This window comes from Ammospiza nelsoni, chromosome 12 (assembly GCF_027579445.1).
Source record: "Ammospiza nelsoni isolate bAmmNel1 chromosome 12, bAmmNel1.pri, whole genome shotgun sequence".
Taxonomy (NCBI): domain Eukaryota; kingdom Metazoa; phylum Chordata; class Aves; order Passeriformes; family Passerellidae; genus Ammospiza; species Ammospiza nelsoni.
Window position 1 is genome coordinate 9,683,971 of NC_080644.1, and position 8,235 is coordinate 9,692,205.

The 8,235-nt window shown below is 48.5% G+C and overlaps 1 long non-coding RNA gene across 1 annotated transcript; it reads right to left on the reverse strand.

Moving 5' to 3' along the window:
• Positions 1-2,396: 2,396 nt before the first annotated feature.
• On the reverse strand, positions 2,397-5,411 carry LOC132078811 (uncharacterized). Its single transcript, XR_009419299.1, has 3 exons — positions 5,364-5,411; positions 4,222-4,373; positions 2,397-2,837 (listed from the first exon to the last, which is right to left on the reverse strand). It is a non-coding gene; the product is annotated as an uncharacterized LOC132078811 (long non-coding RNA).
• Positions 5,412-8,235: the final 2,824 nt, after the last annotated feature.

The following is an 8,235-nucleotide window of genomic DNA, read 5'->3' on the forward strand; positions in this document are numbered from 1 at the left end:
GGAAGCGGCCGCGCGCGTATTTGCATCCTAGCCACGCCTCCAGAGCCGGCATGATTTGCATACGGGCCACGCCCCGTCGACATGACCGCTTCGACCCGCTGCCCCCCCACCGTGCGCTAAGCCGGCTCGCTGCTTTACATATCCGGTCCCGCCCCTTCCTCTCCCTCATCCAATAGCGCGGCAAAACCCGGCACTCATTTACATGCGAGACCCCGCCCCCTCCCCGCGGCTGCCCGGCCCGGTGCATTGTGTAAGAACCCGTGCTGCTCCATGCGCCCAGCGCGCATGCGCCACCTCCCCGCCCCGCCGGCTATATTTGCATACAAATCCCGCCCCCGTCCGCTGGCTCCGCCCCTAGCGCCGCATGGCGGGCGGGCTGCTCTGAGGGGAGGTGTTTCGCTGCTCCCCACGATAACCCCACAGCGACGGCCCAGCACCCTGCCGGGTCCCGCAGCCCTCGGGCTCCGCTGGCTATGGGGTCCTCGGGGCCTCCCCTGAAGTCCCGCCGCGCCAGACCCCCCCCATAGGCACCACCGCATGGGCAATTAGAGCATTTCCTAGTGAGAGGAGGCGAGCGGGTGCGCGCCCCTGTCCCGCAGACCCCTCGTTATCAGTGTCTGTTATCGGTATTGCTGACCCCTCACTGTCCGCCTCTGCACGCCACCGCACTGGGCTGGAGTGCGGGGGCCGCAGGAATCACGGGGACATGCTGGGGGGGGATGCAGATCAGGCAGGTTTGGGCTCACTTGACTCGTTTAAGTCAAGGACAGCACTGGTGCATTGCATACAAGAGCATTAAAAAGGGATCAGCCCGCAAGGTTTTTCTTCTGGCATCAGCAGGCTCTTAAAATTTCTTTCTTCTGCAAGGAAATGGAGGGTAAAAGGGGGCCAAAGCTTTATTTTCTTTTAGGTAATGTGATAATGAAACACGTGCCTGCCTAGAAAAACACCCCTCCTTACTCAAGCAAAACCTGAAGACATTTATTTCAGTTCCGCAGCAGCTCTTATAAACGGGTTTTCTTGTCGGTGTACTAAATGGCAGGTTTAGTATGCATGGCTGGTACGTGTCTCACAGGACTGCCTCCAGTCTTCTTGGAGCTTCCATCCTCTGCTGCAACACAGACTGTACCTTTCCTCAGCTTCTTTACACAACCAGAGCTTTGACTTGACACTAAAATAACCTGGCGCTGCCAGGCTATCTGAAGAGATACATCAAAATGTAAGCAGTGACAGCAGCCACCTATTTGCACTGCATATTTATATCCTGCAAAGGGAAAACTCTGTCACTTTCTTACCGTCTTCAGAAGAGAATCTGAGGACTTCCTTTTTTTGCCCAGAGCAGGCAAATATTTCTGGCTCTGGAGTTGTTTATTATGCAAACTGCTTTAGTCACTGATAGATTTTTAAATATAAACATAATGAAAGGGCTGTTTCAGACACCGGGAAGGGGTGTGTGCCCCTGGCTCACAAGAATGAGGTGAAAGCAGGCTTTGCCCTGGGTTTGAGCCCCTCCTTTGCTGCCATCCAGGGCTGCAGGGCTGTGTCTTTTGAGACAGCCTGCGAGCGGGCTGGCACCTCCTGCTTCCAACATTGGAAATTCCTCAAAGCTCTTCCTTTGAAGCAGCAATTTCACTTTAAACCCCGCATCTTTGTCTCCCCAAGCAGCCGTGCTCAGGTGGCTGTGCCTGCCACAAGAAAGGGACCCGGCGCGCTGCAGCTGCAGCCAGCCCTGTGCAGGGGAAGGCAGCACGGCCCCTTCCAGCAGCTGCCACCTTCACTGCCTGTCTGCCTGCAAAGCAGAGCCCCCGAAACCGGCACACGGGAGGTTCAGCGCTGTGCTGCCGGCAGGAGCCTGCTGACAGCCGGGTGGGAGAGCTCCGGAGGAACAGGGAGCTCCCCAGTTTGGTATCTCGGGTCCTGACAAGGATCGCTGCCGCGGCAGCAGCGCCAGAGCCTTTAGGGACGAGCACAACCTTGTGCTCGAATGTCAAACACCTCTCACAGCGCGGGGGAGCCTGCAGCTGAGACAGCCCGAGCTGCCTCCCAGGAATCGCTTCCCATCTGCCGCACGGAGCCTCCTCCTCTGGAGCTGCTGGAATCCCAGCGGGACACAAACCTGTGCAACCTGCTGCAGGTGAGCCTGCAGAGGCACCTCCCAAACCCAGCCATGCCCTGGGATCCGTTTTGTCCCCAGTGTTCTACAGGGTTATCCTGGAGCCTGCAGGGAGCCCCTGCTCTGCTGTTAGAACCCAAGAGGCAGGGTTATATTTATTTATTTATTTATTTATAGCTTGTTCAAAACACATGAAACCGGAACACCTGTGTGCCCCCATCTGTTGCAAGGAGCTGTATGATTAAAAACCTTCTGATCTCCAAACCTAAAACCTGCAGCACCACCGTCCAGGAGGCTGAACCTCCTTCACTCCCTTCCATGCTGGCATCCCTTGGGACACGGGAGGCGCTGCCAAAGGAGAGGAAGGCTCGTACAGGACACACCACTGTGAAGTGGTCGTGGCCTCAAGCCTGCCAGACTCAGAGAAGCATTTGGACAAAGCTCTCAAGCACTGGGGATTCTTGGGGTTGTCCTAGGTGGGAGTTGGACTCGGTGATCCTTGTGCGTCCCTTCCAGCTCGGGGGATTCTGAGTCTAAGCAGCCTTTCCACGGTGGAGGCTGGCAGTGAAGGGGTTAACGCGCTTGGACCCGCTTCCCTGGCGAGGCTGTGCACACCCCATCAAGATAAATGGGGGAAGTTCACACCTCGGAGTGCTGTGGTCTCTCTCCAGGGCTCCCCGGGACCAGTACATCACCGTCGGGTTAATGTAGCCTAGGTGATTGCCTGCGAAAAGAAACAGCTGGAAACTATGTGTTTAAATTAAATCATAAATCACCCAGGATACAAAACCAGTAGAAAAGCCTCCAGTTCTTGATCCTGGTGAATTGTGAGATTGGATTTATCTGTTGCACTGGGGGCCTCACGCTGTGCTCAGGGTGCATGTTTTGGGAGAGGGAGGTGGGTGCTGTTTTCCTGGGCAGCTTTGCAGTCCTGTATCAGGATGCTCCAGCCTGAGTCCCCACTCTCCTGCAAGGACCAATACAAGACAAGAAACCTCGACATCCAAACCCCTAAACCCTCCACAGCCCTCTTTCCAAGCCTTGCTCTTAGCCTCAGGTGAAGCCATCCACATTGTGTTCCTTCAGTTAATTCTCCTTTATTTTTAACTTGATTATATGATGCATTTCAAGTTTGAAAGCAAAACAACACTGGTAATTAAATATGCTCATATCTTGGTGTTTTTGATTACAATATCAAAAGTTCAGGCCTTAGAGCTTATTTTGGAGTGCAGAAGGAAGAGTACAACACTGCCAACTCATTCAATTTTATTAGCAGTTCCACAGATCCAAGTTCACTTGTTTAGTTTATATAATTTTGTATACATAATTTTGTAAAAAATTTTGTCAGAGGCAGCAGCCAGTTTCTAGTATTTATGTTTTAGGAGGAAAAAAAAAAGACACAAAACCCCTCCATCTGAATATAAAACAAATGCATTTTGCTTATGAAGAGGTTAACAAAGAACCAGTTACAAAACACATTTAAACCCAAAATTCTAATTTTTAAAAGCCTGTAATGATTTTTTTTAGTCTCAGGTCATTAGTAAGAGCTATGGTTTGGATATTTCTATCACTACTGTACATTTTTTCCACAGCCAGAGGCCTGCCTGATGTGCAGGATTCCCAACTGGCGTCATCCTGCAAACCTGCTGTCTCTAGAACCAAGTGACACTGGTACAAAATAGGAACAGTCAGATACACGACTCCCCACTCATTTTTCATTAGTATGACCTGCTCAGAAACACTCATACTTATTATGTACTGTCGGATGCATTGAAACGAAATTATCTCAGTGCTCTGAAAGGAATGCACTTTAATAAACTGCAGCAATTATTCACAGTTTTATATGTAAGGCAAGGGAGCAAATTAAGCAGAACCAGCAGATACAATTGTAAGTGGGAGCTTTCAAAGGTCAGTCTTAATTGCTGAGTTTCACCTGGGATGGGAGAAGCTTGCAGAAGTCCGGGGAAATTACCAGTTAGAAAACAATAGCTGATATCACTTGAACTTCATTATGTCCTCATTTGCCTTGGTTAAGAGAGACAGCAGTGCTAGAGAGGTTGGTGTAATGGGAAGGAGAACATTTGAATCATAATCCAAGGAGCACGTACCTGGATTTCCAGGTAACATTCCCACACACATCTGCTGTGATGGTTTGTGCCTGCTGCATGGCCAATGTGTAACACCAAATGCTGTCGGGCACATCTCTCCATCCCTCTGTGCCTCATTGCCTTCCCGCTCCTAGCAAATAAAAGCGACGCTCCTGCTTGAGGAAACAATGAGAAAAAACCAATGAGAAGCCCACAAACACCACCTTACTTCAGCCTGGCCTCCTCATGTTGCCGTGCAGAGCAGTCAGTGCCCGGTGTTTGGAGATTACCCCACTCGGGGCTCCCTGCAGCAGAGCGTGGGTGCTTTGGGAGCCCCAGAGCACGTGAGAAAAGCCACCCTTGCATAACGTGGCAGGCGTGGGAGGCAATGGGATGGCTCTTTTAGAGCGTTCACATGTTGCAAATATAGCTGAGATAAGGAGCCATTTCGTATAATCTGTGCCCCCCCTGGAATGAATTTCTCATGAATTTAGGCTAGCTGGTTTCACTTTTATCTCCTGTAGTTGATTTCAGCGGCTGTTTCTCACAATGTGACATAATTCTGTGATGCAAATTCCTGACATTGCAAGGAAAAGCATCCAAGCAGTTCTATTCACATCGCAACTGCTATTAAAAAATACCGAGTTAAATTTGGTACCCACAGTTAATAAATGGCTCTCCTTCACAGTACAATGAGATAATATTTCTCCTGTGTCTACTGTTTTCCATCCAAAGGAGAGAAGAATCCCCATTTTGGGAAAGAAACTGCTCACTTGGAGTGTTTCCATTTCTGGAGTTGCGCCATGTGGAGAATGCTGGGCCCAACTCCAGGAGATCCAAGCAGCCTGAACGCATCCAAAATCCACGGGAGCTCTGATACTCGTCACTCCAAGTGCCAGTCCAGACGTATCCCAGAGACTGGCCCTGCTGAACTCGGGAACACTTTAGAAAAGGAGCCTTTAAAGACTTTGCTGGAGTCAGTGACAAGCACTGAAAATTCAGCAGAGACTCTTGGCACAGCTTCCCTGTGACGTGCCAGTTGCCATCGCCCTCCTGTCCCGTGCCAAAAATCTGCTTTTAGCTGGAGGGCTCTGAGACAGCCTAAATTCAGCCTAGCCTGGAAAACTCAGTGAAGAGAGCCCCGCAAAATGTGGGGAACTAACCTTAAGCTGGCTTGTCTTCCAGGCTGGAGAGGAGTCAAACGTGGGTGCATTCCGGCTTGAAAGCTCGAAGGAGGTGTGAATTGCTCACGCCTTAGTCAGGAGGTGACATGTGGCCCCATTAATGGCTTTATTAGCTTTGGTGGCCCCACGCAATTGGGCAGCACTTCCCAGTGAGAAGGAGCTGCAAGAGCTGCTTGATTCTTGCTCTGGCACAGCTTTCTCTTGGTGTCTGTGCTTACTGAACCGCTGCTTTCTCACGGCAGGGATGGCCCCAGGACTGCTTGGTGCACCCAGCTGTCTGGGGGATCCCACCCTGCACCCCTTCAGCACACTCCTTGGACAGCCAGAAAGGCACTGGCAGCTCTTCCCGAGTGCCTCAGCTCTATTCTGCCCCTCTTCCCGAGCTCTGGATAGACCTGATAACCTTTAGTTAGAAAATAAACCAGGGTATTTATACCCTGATACCCTTTAGTTAGAAAATAAACCTGAAGGTCTTTTGTGAGTTGATCCTTGGTAAAGGTGAGATAGACACCAGCCCTGCTTTTGAGGCTGCAAACACCCTACTTTAAGGAGGGTCTTTTGTAGGTTACCCTTGTTTTGGGCTCTCTATGTTTCAACTCATCATGTGGCAGATGAGGCTGTGGTTCCTCCCTGCCAGGAGGTGATGGGGTGAGAAATGCAGGTGTGGGATGCTCTGCTGATCAGGTGAGAGTGACCCAAAGGAGCGGGGGCATTTTCAGGTCTGAGCTAATCAGCCTGATCAATGCTGCCATTACTGAGCAGCTGTTGCTCAAAGTGGAGTTTGTTAAGGTCTCTCGTGTCCCTGGAGCTGGGTTAGCTCTTAGCATCCCCTCCCAGCCCATCAAACCGTGCCTGGGTCCAGCCTGGGTGCAAATCCTTGCATTAATATCAGGATGTGGTGAACCATCGGCAGGGGCAGGAGCAGAACATGTCAGGGTTGTTCATTCAGGGCTGGCAGCCCTCACCCTGGGTGCTAACCATGAATTCCATGTCCCTGCTGGATGCAGTGTCCACAGGCAGCATCACAAACAGCCTGGAGAGGTTTTGGAGGGATGTGTCTAAGCCTAGGGCTGTCCTGCTCAGGCTAAGGCTGCTGGCTCTGAAAATGCAATCTGTACATTAGATAGCCTTACTTAAAAACGTCCATATCACTGGCTTTAAATATATTTATCATGGGTTTTGCTGGAACATTAATCTTTCCTAAAATAACTTGCAATGTTAGTATTGTAACAGAGCTACGAAAGCCAAAGCATGAACCCTTGATCAGGAAATCCACCAAAACCTCAAGTGGAAATAACTACTTTAATGTAATTTTGTCAAGGAGGAAGTAATGAAGATACTTCATAAGGAAACAATAATCAATCTCAAATAATGAATGAAAATAATGATGAAACTGATTTTTAAAATAATGAGGGTTTTGGCATGCCTTTTTATTTTAAAAGATGGTTGTTATCTTCATTGGAATTTAGATTTTTAAACTCTCTAAACCCTTCTGGAACATTAAGAAATATTTCCATGTCCTGTAGAGCTCTTGATAATATGTGAAATGAATATTGTCAAGGCCAAGGATTTCATACCTCCTTTCAAAAATCCCTTGCCTGGAAATAATGAGACTAGATTTAAAATAATAAATGTAACTTTCTGTTTAAATTCTTCACACTGATGTCTTGAAGGTGCTTTTTATTATCATTTATCAAGTTGAAGTGGAATAGAAACATAGACCTGATCTGCTCAATATAGCTGCACTGATTTAACACAGCAGCAAATCAGTTTAATTAGATCAGTGATTAGACCTTATGTGAGCACTCCTCCATGCTAAGGGAAATTTACACTGCAGTGAATTTCATCTTTGGGGCAGAGAAACAAACTGCTGGCTTAATAATAATAATAACAATAACAATAACAATAATAATGACAATAATAATGACAACAACAATGTTTTAACTTTAATACAGATTTTTTTCTGGATGAAGCCAGAAAATGGGCAGGTTAGTGGTGAGAAGTTGCAATCACCGCCTGTGTCAAGGTGGTGGGATAAATTTCTTATGGTGGTAACCTCTAAACCCTGTTCAACAACATGTCCTTGTCTGGTTGGGCAAGGTGGAGGAAGGCAAAACTCACAAACCATAACCAGAAAAAGGATTGTCCAGCAGATAGAGTCCTTGGTCTGTACCATCCATGTCTGACTCAACATTTGTGTCAAAGGAGACAGAGATATCCAGGCAAAAATCATTACTGCTTTAGAGAGCCCAGATGCTGTGGAAACAGCTCAGAGATGTGATAACCAGCTGAGTACCATCTAAAATGATGTTTAACCTAATCTAAGGTCTCTGTCCAATGCTGAGGAGGATGCTTATCTTTGCTACTGTTCCCAGAGCAACAGGAGCTCTGTGCAAGCAGCCCCTGGTGCTTGGAGAAGGGGCTGGAGCTGGCCTGGGCACACACACAGGCATCTGGCAGCAGGATCAGCCCTTCTCAAGACAGGGAGCTTTTCTTAGTGTGTCTGAGGGTTTCTTGCATGCAGCCCCAAGACACCCTGGCAGCAGGATGTGACACAGACAGCAGATGACTTCCTAAGGCTTTTATCAGGGTAGTGCACCTCTGAATTCATCATGGAGATATGTGAGTATTAACTCTACGTAATAAAGCAAGGGTGTGCAGAAGCAATTATAAGGAGAGGCTTAGCCAGCTCTGTGTGGTTTGAAATATGGGCTTAAATATCTAGGGTTGGTATAAACAGTGTGTTTGTAGGAAAGCAGCCTGGTGGCAAAGCAAAGCATAGCTTGTATCACAGCCCAGCCACGTGGATGTGAAGAAGCCTTAAAAAATAAATAAAAATAACAAGGATCCC